The following is a 17,488-nucleotide window of genomic DNA, read 5'->3' as shown; positions in this document are numbered from 1 at the left end:
TGTTCTTAGGATGGCGAATTGTTGTGGTGTTTGCTTCTTACAGCTGTTAGAAAATCATGGATATTTTGAAGGAAATTTAGGTGCTGTTTCTGATGCTATTTCTGTCCTTTTGGTGAGAGTTTTGCGATGTTACTGTGGTGGTGTGTGCCACCTGCCCAATATGCTTTCCTTTGACAGGAAGATCTATAACTAAGAAAAAATGTTTTGAGGGAAGTTGGTGGCTCTTTTTTTAAAAAGCTGAGCCTGTGCTCTCTGACAGCATTTCTTAGAGCTAGAGTTGCAGTCTCACCACTTTCCTTGCACCTGGGGAGGCCTGACAAATTGGCTGGAAGTTGTAAGTAGATCAGAAGTGATTCTTTAGCTCTTCAGTTTCAGATGTGATCTTGGTATACGGTTCTTTTAAGGAGTGATGAGCTTCCCAGTGATGAGAGGATTTTAGTTAGCTGCCTTTGGAAGGAGAGAAATCTTGGTTCTGGTATCCTCTGAGAAAGCAAGCCTTCTGGGGCAAGCTGAAAAGTAAAGCATGGGAAGGATTGGAGCCTAGATAACTGAAGCACTCTTCTCCAGTAACTATAGATACTGTGGTCTTTCACAGGAGAGCAGTGGACAGGAAGAATGTTTGTTTCTAAGCACTGATGACCGGGTAAGAATAAATAGAACTAAAGGAGGCTTTGGGAGTTGTGTTGCTTTGTTCATGTCTTTAAAAAAAAAAAAAAAAAAGTAGCATCCATTTTTAGGATTCAGTGTGCTAGAGGCTGAAAAGGAAAACACAGCAGGCATCTGTCCTTCCCCTGACAAGCTTACAGTGTTACTCGAGGGAGGAGAACTGAGACATGTGGAAAGGAATGGGGAAAAAGCAGTTAAAGTACTTGTGGTTGCATATATGCACCCTGTTTAATTTCTGTGTTAATTTAACAACAGTGGCTGACGTTACTCTTTTTGAATAAAATAGTAAATTTAGCTGTCCCTCATTTACATAAAGCCAAATTATGTTCCTCTCAGTCATTGCCATGGGCTCTCCTATGCTATCCTACTTTTCAGGCCCTGGATCACTGAAGGCAAATACCCAGTGGGATGCTAGTTCTCTGTATGTATCCCGCAGATGGAAGTTCACAAGCCAGTTTGCTGGCTGGAAATTTATACATGGATCTTGACAATGGAACATATTTATACAGAGTTCTGGTATGCTCTCTAGCACGTTTGATGTTTTGCCTCAGGCTCTGGATACTTTGAGAAATCCTGCCCTACAGCCACAGTCCATACCCTCGTGAAATACCTAGCTGCTTGTACACTCTTTATGACTCTTGTGATAGACAGACACTACTTACCCAACCTGCATCATGAGACTGGTACTGTAAGCACCTTGATACTAAAGGAGAAGAGCCTGCAGTGCATGCATAGGATAAAATGCAGAGTGAGAATAAAGCAAGTGGCTCTTGTGGTTCTTCTGAGGGTTGTTTTTTCAAGAATCAAGTTTCTGTGGCATTTTTTGGGAGAACCTGTTTTGAGATTACTATGCTGAGTTTTTCAAAACCATTGTCTTCATAATGTTTAGAACGCAGCTTTCGCTGCCTTCCACTGCAGCTGCAGGCACTAAGTATTTCTGCAAATCACTCCTTGTAGACCCATGCCAAGGACCTGGAAAATTAATGACCTCTTCTGTAGCATACAATTAAAATGACACAGAGATCTCTAGTAGAATCTGAGTCCTCTAGGACAGCATTCAGTTATCTGACTCAAAAGATTGGTTTCTGAATGACTAAAGGGCTTGTGAAATTGGCCAAATTTGGGTAGAGTTCACAGGAATGACAGCTCTACCACTATCCCTGTCTAATTTCAAGTGTCCATCCCAAAGGACAGGGGTTCAAAACTCTAGGAAAATGGAAAAGTAGGAAAAGTCTGCCAAAATATTTTGACACAGACAAAACTTTTTTTACGTTAACTTTTTTTTTTTTTTTAATGGCTGTACTGTTTTGAATGAATAAAAAGTAAAGAAACAAAACGCTGAAGCAGACACTAACTTGGAAAATTTCAGCCCAAACAATGGCAGTTTGGCAAAGTTGTAAGTTGTCTTATGTAGAGGAGTGTGTCTTATAATGGCAAGTGTTTGGCAGCATGGTGAAATGTGATCCTACTCATTCTGCCAATAGTAAAATATGCTGGATTTGAGTTAGCATTTGTACCTACTGACAGCAGTGTCAGCTCTTGTGTAAATTGACAGAGGGATTCCTGCTTCCAAATCAGGAGTTAGAGAAATATTATCAGAGGTCTTACCAGCCCAAGCAAGGCCTGAGATGACAAATACTACTATTGATCAACCTGATAAATGCTGATCAAATTCTATGTTTGCATTTTATTTAGTAAGAATAATTGCACTTGAGTGCATATTGTAGCCTGGTGTTCTGTTTCTGACAGTGACAAAACCAAAGCTGTGGTGAAAGGCGCAGGAGCAGGGCAAGCATGTAGAGACGGCTTTCCCAGAGTATTCTCCTGATCTTCAACAATTTACTTGTCAGATGCTTCCTGAACAAGACATGGTGGGTTTGTATTTATTAACCTTTACTGGACTTTTTCCATAACTTCTTCCTGTGACCCCTTGAGCCTTTGTAAACTCTTTTAAGTGTCTAAACACCCTGTTGCAAGGAGTTCCACTGCAGAAACGTGTGAAGAACAGGTACATTTCCTTCTTGACTCTGTCTTCTCATCACTTCATTTCATGTCTCCACCTCTTTTAATGGAAGAGGCAGTAACTACCAGTCTGTTCAGCTTCATCTGTGTCTCCAGCCACTTCAGTGCAGGTATATATACATGCCGTTCAGTTGCATCTCCCTTATCTACATGTTTATTGATTCCTTCAGAGAACTCCACTTGCTTTATGGAGCTTGATTTCCTTTTCCAACCTTCCTTCCCCCCCCGCCCCCCCCCCCCAGTTGTTATTCAAGTTGATGCTGGCTTGCCTGATGTAGATGCCAAGATTTACTGTAGTACTTTTGTGGACATTAGGAGTTAATTGTTAAATTAATTGTTAGATTAAAAGAAATAAACCAGGCAGCAATCCATGGTGTGTCTGTCTTCTGAATACTGTACAAAAGATATATGTAGAATGGTGAAAATACAGGACGAGGGATGAACATGAAAAAAGTCATGAAACAGCTTCCATGCAAGGAAGGCCTAAGTAGGCTTAGACTTTTCCACCTGGTAAGAGACTACAAAAGGGATAATACAATAGAGGTGTCATATCACAGACAGGGGACCATAAAGGAATCATGAGTGGCATAGAGGGGATAAAGTGGGAGCAAAATCATTAGCTGAGAGAAAAGAAATAGTGGGAGATAGGTTCAGAACAAGCTCAAATAAAGCAGTCATTAGTAAAATGTGAAATTAAGCTGTAAAAAAGCTTACATGGGTGCAAGATGGGGCTGCCAAATTAGTGGAAAAGGGGGCTGTTAAATCCATCTAGCTCAGGAAGTCCCTAAATCACAAATGGTGATACTTCCCCAAAATACTACGTGCTTTCCTTCCTCATGATCTGCTGTTGGCTGTGCTGGAGCAAGGATGCTGGGCTGGATGGGCTTCTGCTCTGACCCACTAGGCCCATCGATGTGTTCTATTCAGGGACCCAAAACTGGAGCAAACGACCCTGGCTGAGCCAAGTGCCTTGCTGTCACAGAAACCGTGTCTGTCTCTGTGAACCTATATAGATCCACTTGTGAACTAGTTACATTTTTTGTTCTATTCACATCCATATTTTCTGACATGCAATCTTAAAGCCAGTGTTTTGTTGTCTAGGAACCCTTTTAATTTCCAGCCTAAACTTTTGATAAGCTTACACTTATTCTTTATGCTAGCCTCTCTCATTTGTGTACTTAAGACCTTTTGTCTTTTTGGGTTTTTTTGTGAGATGTTTTGTTGTGCTATCCCAAATACATTTTTTTGTAAATATATATTACCAGATTTATACATGGTGTTCCCAGCAAGATCTTGGTAGTCCATTATAGTGGCATCTGTATGTCCCTTTCTGCACTGGAAATAGAGCTGTTTTTTTGAATCATTATATTTTCTTTCTTCTGAACCAGCTCTCTTTAGTGACTTACTAGCTGCTTATAGGATGGTTGTACACAAACTTTGCCCTTCTCTTCTACGTCCAACTAATGATTCGTCACTTTTCAGCAGAAGCCACTAGTCTCTAGGTGCATTATTCTGTCCTTTGTTGTTACTTTTCATCCCATTTCTGTGGAGGCTGCCATTAAGATTTGTTGCAGTTTTTCTTGTGTGTTGTTTCAGTCCGCACTGTAGTTCTGGTACCTTGCTAGTTTCTTATTTTCTACATGTTTTGGTAGTGCTCACTTAAAGGCATTAAAAAAAATTCTAAATTAAAATGTTGAATCAAAAAAGACTGAAGACCAGTTTTGGCAGAAGTCCGTAAGTAACATCCTTCTACCTTTCAGAAAGAAATCTGTTGTCATCTCCTCTTGATCTGCTGCTTTTTCCTGCCATACTGTTCTTGAACTAACCCCTCTCTTCTCAGCTCAACAAACTACTGCTCAGGTGATAGTATATCAGATTTCTTACTGAGCAAAGCTAGAACTGTTGCAGTTCCTTTATATAAAGACTATTTTGTCATGTTGAAGAAAAGTTGGATGTTTGACATGGTTCAGCTTTTTAAAATCGTGTTATGTTTTATTCAATTTTCTCTTTACCTTCATGTTTTCGTTCTTTCTTTGAAAACATGCTCCAAGCAAGAGGCCATACTATCATCATGAATTTTATGTCCAGATAACTTTTCTCCACCTTTTCTTCAATTCTGAAATGAGACAAAATGTGTTTATTTGGATTTGATGCTGTTCTGAGACACTTCCATCTCATCACAGGGCAGCCTTGCTTCCTGTTAAATCAGAAGATAGTATTTCAATGTGAAAGGTAAGGTTATATAAGTGTAGTAGATACTTTCCTTTTAATTCACCTTTTAGAATCCCCTGTGTTGGTCTCTGTGGTTGGTAGCCATCTCTGGTGCAGAGGACTCTAAAATTCTACCTTATTTTCACTGTGGTGGGAATAGTGAGTTGAAATAGTTGCCCAGTGCTGCTCTCTGTTGTGATTGTAGATGTTTGGCAATTCTGACAAAGTTTATTCAAGGAAATATATGCACTGCCAATAATAGGAACTTAGTCATTTAGTACCTCTCGCCACCTCTGCTGAGATGAGAGCATCTCATACTGCTGTAATACTCGATTAGTCTGTTGTGCTCAATCTGTTCTGCCAGGTTGGTTCCCCTTGCTGCCCTCTTGCATGTTGGGTCTGCAAGATGGAGGTTCTGCCAAATCCCCTTGTTTAGCAGGTTGCTGAAATTTCTGCTGTTCCTGCTGCTCAATCCAATTAGTGCCAAGAAACTATAGGAAATCTGTGGGTGCAGTTTCTCAGTGATTTGCAGTTTGGGCTAGAGCTGTGGGAATACCAACCTGCTCGTTGCTGTACCTGAGATGGCTCTTTGCCTGCTCTTGTGCTGGCATTAAGCCACTCCAAAGACTTAAACTGCATGGAAATGGTCAGCATTTCTTCTGTAGAGTTAATTTGACTGTTTTAGCTCTCTGACCTGGTACACTGTATGGCCAGACGAGCACCAGTGCGAGAAGGAAAGGGAAGGAGGAAGAAGCACTGTACCTTGTACTGTTTCAGTGTGGAGGTACACTCAAAATAACTAAGCTCTGGACAGGCTGACAGAGTGCTGTCCTGTGCTCTCTTCAGTGTGATAGCTGGACGGATGTGTCCATCTCCAGTCCCAAAGCATTAGCCAAGGTGCTGTGCCAGAGCTGTTACCTGCTGCCTCCAAGCTGCTCATGGGCTCTTGAGCCTGGCACTGCTTTTGCCACACAGCCTGGCCTCCAGCGAGGAGGTGGCTTGTGTCCGGCCAGCTTGCGGTCTTGGCTAGGCACGGTTGCCTCTGCCTGTGGTCAACCCATAAACAAGGCGCTTGCTTAGGTGGAGTTACCTAATTCTGGAGGTAGCTGCTTTGCTTTTGGGATTGGGTCCAGAGATGAGAAGGTAACTGCTGAAGCTGCTTGCCAGGGCAGCTATCAAATCTGATGAGGGATCAGGCCTTGAGGTTAACTGGCAGCAACTATCTGTACCATAGCTATATCCCTGCTGAGTGATTCTTCAGTGTTTTGTTTTGTGTTATATTGTTGTGGTGTTTGGTTTTTTTTTTTAAAAAAAATGATGTCTCACAGTGTTGGTTTCTGTGGCCGTGTAATTCAAGGGAAGTATCAACCCTCATCTTTGCAAGTACAGCCTTTTGGGTACAAACCCTAAAGTTTTGGTGTCGACTGTGGTAGCGGAGTGAAATACAGATGTATGACACATTCTCATGTTCCCATTTGGGATACAGGCTCCTCTGAAAGCACCCCTCTGCTTTGGTAAGGAAACATGATTTCAGAAGGGGACATGTTGAAATCACCAGGCCTTTGTACCTGTTTTGGTAGCATTGTGTCATTTTTCTTAGCTGTTCCTTTGTATAACCCTAACTCTTTTTAACCATTTTGTTCCTGGCCCTTTAGCAGATGTTTCCTCCCAGCACTAATTGTGGTGACAGCTTGTGCTGAGTGGCAGGGCTGGGAGAGAGTGGTAGGTTTGGGGAGACAGATCAAAGATTATCATAGCTACAGGTCAGAAATAAGTGTATTGAGTGTGATTGATAATATGTAACAAGTGTGGTTTAATACCAGCTCTCCCTGCAGGAGAAGGGGTACATACCTTTCTTTACACTGTGATAGGAGGCAAGAGAGAAATGTAATTTCTACAGCCAAGTTTCTGTGTTGCTTTCTCATGTGTTCTTAATGATAGAAAGCTTGGGTGGATGCCGTGCTGTCAGACTATATTACCCAGCGTTAGCTGGTCATGAATCTGCACTTCATGTTCACAAGTATTTCTTTTTTCTTAAAGATTGCTCGTTTGTGCAGTTACAAACACTGATGACACGGACACGAGTCTCCACATCTCACTTGCCTGCCCACTGGTATGCAGATTTGGGTAAGCAGGGCAGCTGCAGTTTGTAATTTGTAGTTGTAATATTATCTGTTAGAAGTAAAGAAAAAAAAAATAATCCTGCTAAAACAAGTAGTGTAGCCCACACTAGATCTGCTTCAGATAAGTCTGCCCATTATTGTGTGCAATTAGACCAAGTGTTTTGAAGGATTAGTAGATACTGTATTTTAAGAGATTGGTTAGTGGTAGGAAGTAAGGCTGCCAGTGAAATTTTTCTTCTAGAGTCCAAATGCAAATCACTTATTAAAATTTATCCAGTTGTTTAGCTTTTCTTAATGGAAGGTTCATAGGTCATAGAAACAAGTGTGGTATGAAATTTCAAACCCAATAGTCACCTGCTTTTAAAGAAAAATAATAATATTCCCGCATTTTAGAAGGCAATGCAGTTATTTAACTACTGCTTTGTGCTGTCAAAATATGTCCGTTTGTTTACATTCATGTGTATCCTAAACTGTTTTGGCTTTTATTTTGTTAATTTTACTTTTAACTGTAGAAGCCCATACAGGCTCCGAAGGATTTCATTGGCTTCCTTTCTAGACACTTTACCTAAGAAAAGGTGACCTAAGAAAAGGCTGTGAATAATCCTCTCTGTATTCAAATCTGTTGGACAGTGAACGTTGCCTTGCAATTTGTTAACACTGCTGCTTTGCCCTTGTTTTGCTTCATTTCACTTTTTAGTCCCCCTTCTCCTTTTCATGGGAGTCTTCATTTTTTTACCAAGTTGTCACCTGCGAGATAAAATGGGGGGTGGGAGGAAGAGATTTCTTTCTTATAACTGTTTTATTAAGAGAGGCTTGTTGTTCCTAATCCACCTATAATTTGTCTCTTGTTTCCTTTTCTTTAATCTCCTTTTGCCCCTATCTCCGAACCTCCGAACCTTCATCCTCATCACTCCGCCTTCCCTGATCTTTGGTTTTGGAAGAAGCCAGGAGGTGTAGTTAGGTGCCAGAAGAGTTCAGTTATTACTTACACAGGGAAACTTCATCCTGTCCAACAAGTATGCTATTCGTAGCCTTGAGGGATCTATCTAAAGGGCACAGAGTTTCCACTCAAAATTTAAGTAGATTAGATTATGTATACATATTTGTTGTGACTTGGCAGGTATCCCAGTGCCCGAGGTCTTAAAACGTATATTTTGCTATGCTCAAGGCAAGCTCAACTGTGTGTTTGAAAAGATGCTCTGGAGAGGTGGGAGGCTGCTGTTTGGAGTTCACAAAAGTGTTATCCTCTCTAGATGTGATACGACACAGGAATTCTGATTACTGTTCTCTCGAGTCCTGTATTTTGTCTTGATATTAGCTACTATCAGATGCTTCAAGGGGTGGTATAACTATAAGGTACAGAGGAGAAGATCCTCTCCAACTCTCTGCTGGTTTGGATTTTGTCCTGATAAAAGAGGGTTAGTATTACTTTTTCTGAAACTCTCTTGAAATCGTATTGTAATTCTGGATGATCCAGTTATCTGTGTAAGTTTTGCCTGTCTAACTGTATGCTACCTTCTGGCAGTAAACCTCACAGGCTAATACTTTGATGTTGAAAAATAAAGTATTGGTGTTTATTAGTTTAAAATTTGCTATGCTGTGATTTTATTGAATGTCTCTCACTGTTCTAAGAACAGATGAAACCATCTGATAAAGTTACTGCTAATTATTTTAATAGTATTATCTTGTTGTCTTGTTTAAAAAAAAAAAAATAAAAATGCAGCTCCAAAATTCAGGTGCTGTAGATATGCTGGAGGGAACCCTGAAGTTAAAACAGCTGTATTTTATGAAATTCTGTTTGGTATGGCACTTTTCCTTATAAGGTCCAATGACCAATTGTTTTGATTATTTAGAAGGAAAAAATTCCATGAGAACTGTTACTGAAAATGACTAACTTGGCATTAGTGATCTGTCGCTCTCTTACAGCATTTGATGCAATACTGAAGTTAATTAAGATAGCTGAAATATCCAGTTAGCCACTCAGTGCTTCAGCTGTTCATATGTGACCTGTTTATTACATTTTCTTGTAAATTGCTAATGATATCTGTAAATAAATACTCCTTCTGTTTGTAGTGGTGTCTTCTTAACATCCAGTCCTTTGTAAATAAAGAACAGCCTGTGTATCTAATAGAAAGCTGGAACACTTGATTCACAGTGCACAGTGACCTACGGGCTTTTGCAGTGAGCAGCTGAAGTGATTCCTCAGGTTTTGCTATTAGAGCAGTGAAACCTTCGAAGGAGGAGTGTGACACTGCGATTGCCAATGGATGGTGTAGGATCTGCAAGAGCGGAGTGGCTAGGGCTGCACGTTAGAAATGGGGATGGTCAGGTCAGGTTGCAACTCTTGGACGTGCTTGACAGAGAGGTAGGCTGGATTTTGTTAAGTGGCCTTGTTTCTTTATTTCAGCAATGATTGGAGGTTGATAAAAATGCTGATGGGCAGTAGATAGGAGCTGCTTTTGCTCAAAATTGCAGACGGGTCCGTGAGAGAGATGGGACTGGGACTTGGCAGGTCTGAAATGTGTGTCCAGCTGACCTGTTCTTTTGGCATCTCAGTGGCTTAAAGAAGATGTGCTTGAAAACAGTTACTACAGTTGCTCAAACCCATTTGTGTTATCTATTAGAGTAGTCTCTTACAGGCAGAGGATGAGGAATAATCGGGGTGGGGGGGGGTGGGGTGTTTACCTTCTGCATGACATTCTTCCTGTAGGTTGAAAAAAAGATTTGCCCTAACAAACAGAAACTGCATGCAAAATTTACTGCATTTTCTTTTTTTTTTTTTTTTTTTTTTTTTACTTCTGTTTTGCTTTCCTAAGTATGGAAACATAGGATTCACTCAAGCAGATAATAGGTAGAATTGTGCCTTTGTGAACCTTAAAATGGTGGTAGTGAGAAAGAATGTCTAGGCTGTTGATCACTGGGAAATAATTAACAAAACCAATTTACTATGGCTTAGTCCACAGTAGGATGTTACCTTGAACATACTTCAGTTCCTCTTTACAGCATCATGTGTCCTTGCTGAACAATTCTCAAAGTTATATCAAAAAGGACTACTTACTGTAGTAAAGTGCAGTAAATGCTTGTTGCAGTGAGTTAGTTTCCACTCTAAGGTTTCTTTGGGTTAATTGCTTATAAGGTGCTAGATTTTGTATTTCTTCCCACCTGGCTCACTATCCGTGTCCTTCTTTACTCCAGGATCATCCTGACTGGAGGTAAATGCTCCATACGTGTTGGCAGGTAGCCAAGAATGCTGCTCTTTGTGGTGGGGGTTGTAATCAAGTTGGTTGTAACAATTGATTAGTTTTGAAGAGTCTGCCAAGGCTCTGGTGGCCTCCGGTTCATGTATGTCTGACCCTACTCAGTTATGAATCGTTATGGGATGGACAGGTACAAGTCACTGCCCACATAAATGAAAGCAAGGGAGCACACCTGGACCTGGCGTCGGGGATGAATCACCACAAGGGACCAGAAAGGATGTAGCAGAAGACAAAGAAACACAACCTGATTCTTGATCAGTGCTCTCATACGTGCTCTGGGCTGTGGTTTTGCAAGTGACATTGCCACCGAATCCAGGCATGATTGATTTTGTTTCCCTCCGGATGGTGCACAATGCCACAGCAGAGGCCTGAGGTAACCAGGTAAAAACCCAGCAAATAAAGGTCAGTAGCCTCACCTATGCCATAGTGTCCAGCTGGGCCTGGGCCTGCTGCAAGCACTGTGACTCATCAGACGTGAACAATACCCAAGAAACGGCTACAGGATCCTGCAGAAGCTGGAGGAGGAAACCGATCCAGTAAGTATTGCATGCCCAATTGCACAATAACTTCACAGGAGGGTTTAAACTACTTTTTCTGGAGTGGAGCGCTCTCACTCAGGTAGCAGCCTTTCCCCTTGCCATTTAACTCAGTCATTCTCAAACTTAGATCAGACTCGTGTTTTATTTGTTTGCTGTGGGCTCCTTATCCACACAGATGCACTGTCACTCACTAGCCATCTCTGAACTTCTGCACTCCAGCTACTGTCCCTACATCCCTTCATTGCTCTTAACCTCTCACCCAGAGTACAACCTTTACTGTTTGATTTCCCTACCCCAAAATTTTGCATGTCAAAATTTTGCAGCAAACTTTGTTCAGTCTTCACTCAGCTACCCTTACCTAGTTATCAGTCCTGCTGTACTGGAGGACTTCTCTGAAACTTTACTGTATCAGCTCCCTTGTACCTCCATGTCTTCTTCCCCTCATTCTGTGCTCTCTCTATCCTCTGTGTAAAAGATCCATCCCATGAGGAGTGGCATCAAGTTATCTTCACTGCCCAAGTCTTTGCAACTCTGCCCCGTAGCTACCTTGCCCTCTTTGGGAAACCTGGAGATCTCTAGGAGAGAGGTGACCCTGCTCTTGGTGCTGATGTCACCACAGAGCACCCACTTGTTCCCTGCCTGCCCTGGGGCTGTGGGGAAGGCACGAAGCAGCCCCAGCCCAGCTAGACACAGCAAGGAGCATGCCTGTCCCAGCTGAGCCGGAGCTGTGGCACAGCTCACCTCCACGTTCCCCTATGCTCATCTCCTTGCATGGGTGTAAGGGGAGACAGTTTGAAGGCTGGAGAGAACAGTTTCTTCTGGGGGATGCGCAGACATAGAGGATGGATGGCATTACCTGAGTGTCTGTGTTTCCTCCTGCTGCCTACAGCCCTGCCCATGTGACATGTCCTTCAGTTTAACAAGTGTTGGTTTGCCTTCCTCCCAGTCAGTGTCATCTGTCACATCTATGCTGCTGACTCAGGGCTTTGTACTTTCTCCAGTACCTGACTCCCCAAATATAAGAGCTCTTGATCACACTTCTTGATGCTTTTGCATTTTTCATATTGGGGCCGTTTGTCTTTTTGAACTGTTGCTCCCCTCCCTGAATTGGCATCATCTCATCAGTCTCACTTTAAGGCTTTAATGGTATATTTGCTGTGCCAAGTCTCAAACATGAGTTGCACTTTTCTACCTCCTTTCTCAGCTGATTTGATCTCCTCTCATTTCCTCCTCACTAATCACAGCCTTCCCCAGCTTTGGTTATGCTGCCCCCCTGCTCCAGACCTTAGTCATGCTCAGAGTGTTTATAAATGTTAATGCAGTCTCAAATATAAAGCTATGCTGTCAGAGTTTCATTAGCATGCTCAATCTTTGCTCAGGGTGAAGTACACAAGGAATTTTGAACTGCGTCGCTGTTCTAAAACTTTTATTTAGTAGAGTGAGCTTGTGTGTATCTTAACAACTGTTACAGCATTTTCTTAAGTTTGGCGTGTATTTTACAGTAGTGTGTAGGAGCCATAAAAAGAGTGAAAAGAGTGTGCGGGAGGGAGGTTTGACACCAACATTGCACGTGAAGCAGGTGTTTGGGTTTTTTCCTCTTTTTTTTTTTTTTTTTTTCTTTAAGGAAATGCTCCTCTAGCACTCCTGGGTGAAGCTCGTTGATAGATAGCCTTGCAGTGTATTATCACAGTTTGCCTGTTGTCTTTATAAAAGAGGCCCTTAAGTCTCTGAGGAATTTGCTAGGGAGTAATATCCTTCAGCATAAGGACAGCTAGTTGCACATGTGTGGAGTTACAAAAGTAATGCCTACTGTTTTTGTCTTCAAAAAAAACCAAAAGCAGAACCCTTTATATTCAAATGCCTATGCAACAGTGTCTGACCATTTCAAGTTTTGAAACAATAGCAACCAACTTACCCCATTACGTATGTCCCAGAAAAACCTACAACAGCATATGTAGTATGTGGAAGTAATTTGGAAGGCATCTTGCAGTTTTGAAGGGAACACGGTGAAAAGAAAAGTTGGGGGAAAAGAATTTGAATGTGGTCATGAGGGAAGAAACTAGTTAGCAGTATTAAAATAGAGTTTGTAATGAGTGGGGTGACAAGTAACATCTTTATTTTTTCTGATTTCTCTTAGCACATAAAAAAGCTGCAGCCCATATGAAGAGGGGAATTATTAGCTAAAAGATAGCCATCAGATTTCAGAAGATAAACAAAAGGTGGATCTGAACCTTGAAATTGTCAGCTCAGCTCAGCAGGAGGTTGCAAAGGCAGAGTGGTGAAAGGAGGGTTTCCTGGAGAACTCTCAGAAGATTGAAATGGATTATGTGTTTCTGGAAGGGGACAAGAAACAGGCAATACAAAGGTGCTAAACATAAACAGTTGTAACAAAACACTGGTCAAGCCCTTTACCTCCAACACCCTGCAAAGTGTAGAAGATGTTTGATGTTGAGACCGCTATGTCAGTTGAGCTAATTAGAAATGTTTCCTGACAGTATTCAGGATCTTGTGTACATCATCTAGAGGAGCACTCCTTGCATGACCTACTTTGCTTTTAAGGTCGTTATTTTTTCACTGAAAAAGCACCATCAGCTAAATCAGTAAATAAATCCATTTTTATAAACACCTGTCTGAGAAATTAATTGAACACATGAATATTGTAAAATTTGTCTCTTCACAACTTTTTAAAAATAAAATTAAACTAAAACATACCTTTTTGATTGCAAATTTTTTGCTAGCTTACAGCTACTTTCCCACAGTGTGAAAATTGCTCAAGCATCTTGTTGGAGAGCACTTTAGAGGAATACATTCTCTGGGACTCAAAAAAGCATCTCCATTTCATGTTTCCATCTGCCCTCCAGGATTTTTTCCCATAACATGCATGAAACATTGCATACTGTACAGTCATAGACTATTCCATATTTTTTGTCACCACCTTCCTTCCACCTTTCTGGAAGCCTGACCCCCTGGCAGTCTGCAGCTGTTCAAGGCAAAGTCTTGCATGTGTTTTTCTCCCATCACTTAATGTAGGCTTGGAAGTCAGGGAAGCAGAGTCTACTAAGTTGCTTTAAAAAAAAGAGGAAAGCTCTTACATGCTCTGGTGTCTTGGACTGTGGAGAACAAAAATTACCTTGCAGGACACAAGTCTTTCATTGTAGAGCACCCATTAATAGTATTGGTGAATGCTTACTGTGATAAACTGTGTCCAGCAGGACTGTGAAGGAATATGCCATCATGTTGATCAAGTCTTAAGCCTGTGTGTTTGGGAGGTGGAGCAGGGATAGGGTAGGGCAACAGATACGCATCTCGGAACCTGCTTCTGTGCCAGTAGGGAACTCTATCTCTTCAGAGCTATCTCTGACCTCCTGTGCATTGACGTGACATGGAGAAACCTCCTCGTGCTACTCTCAGCCTTCCTGACTTGGTTACCCTGCCAATAACAAGCTGATTACCTTGTGATTTAATGGTAAAGTTGTTTGGTGACTACGTCATTATGACATTTCATCAGGTTGACAGGAGCTCCCTGATGGGTTTTCTGTTGGTGCAGCTCCAGGGCAGAATCTGTGCAGACTTTTGTCAGGTTCTGCCTTTGCTGCCTGAAACTGAACCCAGTAGTTGTTGTCATCCAAAAACTGTACTCCAGGTGACTCTTCTGGATACTAACTGCTTGGCTTCATCTCCCTCTGCTACGTTCAGTTGTGTAGCTCTGAATTATGCATGACTGCTTTTAATTGTTCATTAATCTGGCATCAAATCTCAGAATTCTTATAGATTCAAATGTGCATCCCAAAACGCACTTCATGACAAACGGAAGCAGAGCACTGTAAATGAACCGCTCAGTGTGCCAAATGGGAGATGGGAACAAATGCAGAGCTATGTACTTACCTCGTTAACAAGGATGCTGTCATAGCAAAATGTCATGCAAACACTCTGTGAAGTCACTCTAATCAGTAAGCTGTTTACGTGTATGCTGGCATCATTGCATAGACACAGTTGGTACATGAACACAGTCAGAAATACATTCAGTGTTTGCACTGTGCAGGTTCTGAGAGGCTTGCTGATTACATCTTTGAAGAGGGATTTGCTTTGGTATTACCCTAAGTATTCTGCATCTTTAGTTATCCTTTCCTAAAGCTTTTGTGGTTTAGCTCATAAGGTCATTGACACAAGCATCCAGCATCACAGCTGTAGCAGCAGTAGCAAAAGGCCATTGTGACTAAACATGACACTTTTTATTTAATGTAAAGTTATAATAATCTATGAAGTATTTTCAGATGTAACAGCAGTTCCTTGACTGTAGGGTGTACTGGAAGACTAGCAGCTTCTTGGAAGTTGGGTGCTCTTTCTTACTTGTTGCCTTTCTTTGGAGGCTGGGATAAGAGGCAGAAGAGGTGGGGCAACCAGGATCAGCATTTTAATTGGAATAGCTCCAATAAATCACATGAAAATCCAAGGTTACGAAAAAAGCAATGCTAAACCCTGTCACAGCTTTTGCCCCCAGGCAATGTTGTTCAGGCAGTGTGGTTCAGAGCAGGACAGGGCTTCCACTACATTCTTTGGACTACTGCGTAGTTACCACCTACACCCAGGATGCAGTGTGTGTACTACCCTTTCTCTCAGTCACTTTATTTCTGTTCTTCGTGAGTTGGTTTTTTTTGTCCCAAATGTGAGCTTCCCAACCATCTAACCTAACCTCATGAGGGAAATCTAACTCCTGTGAAAGGTCTTGGCCTAGTACAGTCCTTGCAACTTCTGTGTGGTATCACAATTTTTTCAAATACCACCACCTTGCCCCTCTTATCTGAGCTTGTGTTAGCTAGATGTGTATTACCTTTTTTATTTTTATTTTTTCTTTTCTTTCTTTTTTTTTTTTTTTAAGAGCAGACAGAAATTGAGGTAGGGTAGAGGGTGAATCACTGTTTGGATTATTGTAATCCTGTGTTTTCTGATTTATAGTCCATGCTTATTTTACAGACTTTGCTATTTAAAACCTGTCCCTGCCTTCTGGCACCCGGTTAATTTCCCCAGCACAGCCAGTTTCTTTTGTTCTATCTGCCTAGCAGACCTTCAAGTGAAATCACTGAGCTCTTTGGTAAATTTTACTTTTTCAGTTTAAATGAGGAGCACAGCACAAAGGGGGAGTGACTGGTGGCTGCTTTTTTCTGTGCTATTTCAGTTCAGACCATCTCTCTCTGACAGAGCAGAGATCACTAGCTGCACAGGATTGTCTTGTGTGGTGATATATGTGAGCAGAGTTTATCGTGAGTTCACTAATGTCATTGTGATTTCCACCTAGCAGACTAGAGCACCAGAAACCCTTTTACTTGACCGATTACTGAAACTGTTAAAAAAAATCTTGCGTTACAATTCAAGTTAGATGACTGTCTCAAAAAGCAAAACTGTAACTTCCTATCCTATCTAGTTGTGCTCTGCAACCTGATTATGTTGTTTAAATGGTACATCCTAAAGCATTAAGGTATAGAAAAATCTTCTGAAATGTAACTATGTAAAATCATGGTTTCAGGGTGGTCTGGGCCAGGCAGGCCTGCACCAGGCAAGTCTGAAATCTGTGCCAGACAATTTTGGTAGGTGCTACAATAAAGCATAGAATTGGTGGTCAGGTGGGTGTGAACTGTGATTATTTGGGAAGAGTCAAAGCAGCATTTGTAAGAGTCCTGTTCTAGAGAGTTGGAATTTTCTGAAGGCATCGGCAAAAATTAAAGATGTTGTGGTTCAGAGATCAAAGTCAACTTTATCAAAAAGGCTTTTTAAGGAAACTAAGGAGCCATAATGTAAGAAGGAAGGTCTTTGCACAAGTAAATGACAGATTAAAAGATAGGATCAAAGGGTAGATGGTCAATTCCCAATGAAAGGAGGGTTCCAGTTGCGTTCCACAGAGATCTGTGCTGTTCAACACGTTCATAAATGGTATCAGTAAGGGGATGAGCAATTGTGTGAGCAAGTTTGCTATAAAGAAGAGAGCCAGTTGTGGAGAACAGTAGAAGAACATTAAAGCGCTGAGGACTGTGCAACAAAATGGGTAGTGAAATTCAGTGTAGATAAGTGAGGATAACTGAGGAGCACTGGGCAAAACAATCCTGATTCTGTATAAGATTAGGAGTTTGAGCTGAGTATTACCATTGAGGTGTAAGATTTGGGGATTGTGGTTGGTGATTCTGTGAGATCGTGAACCCACTGGTCACCAAAACACAACCCAAATGTTAGAGGAGGAAAGAAGTATAGAAAAAAATTGAGAACATCATTACAAGAGTGTATGGTCCAGTTGCCTCCTGAGTGCTGTGTGCACTTCTGGAGCCTTCATCTCAGAAAGGATTTATTAGAACTGGAAGAGACTTAGAGAAGGTCAGCAAGGATGATGAGCTACATGGGGTGGCTTCCACCTGAAGAACATTTCTATAAACTGGGACTTTGGTCTGGGAAAGGAATGAATTGAGGTCAATGTCATGGAGATCTGCAGAGGATGGAAGAGGCAGACTAACCACTGCCTTTCAAAACAAGACCATACACAGTTAGGAGGGAAGGGAGATTCAGAGCCTTCAAAAGGAAGAGGTTCTCCATAAAATCAGTAGTGGGAGAGACTTGTGGGATGACTTTTCAAAAGTATGCTGATACAGTTTTCCAAGGGGAGCACAGACTATTGCTTGGAAGG

General features: G+C 41.5%; 1 protein-coding gene across 5 annotated transcripts in view; it reads left to right on the top strand.

The window, feature by feature from the left end:
• PLAG1 (PLAG1 zinc finger) overlaps window positions 1-17,488 on the top strand; it is a 50,215-nt gene that overhangs the window by 16,424 nt on the left and 16,303 nt on the right. The window contains exons 1-2 of one of the 5 annotated variants that reach the window (XM_074881539.1): window positions 2,963-4,920; window positions 6,940-7,012. The exons of 2 other annotated variants lie outside the window; for them this stretch is intronic. The gene's annotated coding sequence lies outside the window, so the exon portion shown is untranslated. Of the gene's footprint in view, window positions 1-2,962; window positions 7,027-17,488 lie in introns of those variants that run through there. 2 more of the 5 variants (XM_074881547.1, XM_074881530.1) reach the window with 2 other exon arrangements.

Source organism: Strix uralensis, chromosome 1, assembly GCF_047716275.1.
Source record: "Strix uralensis isolate ZFMK-TIS-50842 chromosome 1, bStrUra1, whole genome shotgun sequence".
Lineage (NCBI taxonomy): Eukaryota > Metazoa > Chordata > Aves > Strigiformes > Strigidae > Strix > Strix uralensis.
Note: the sequence above shows the minus strand (reverse complement) of the source record. Positions and strands in the feature narration are given on the sequence as shown.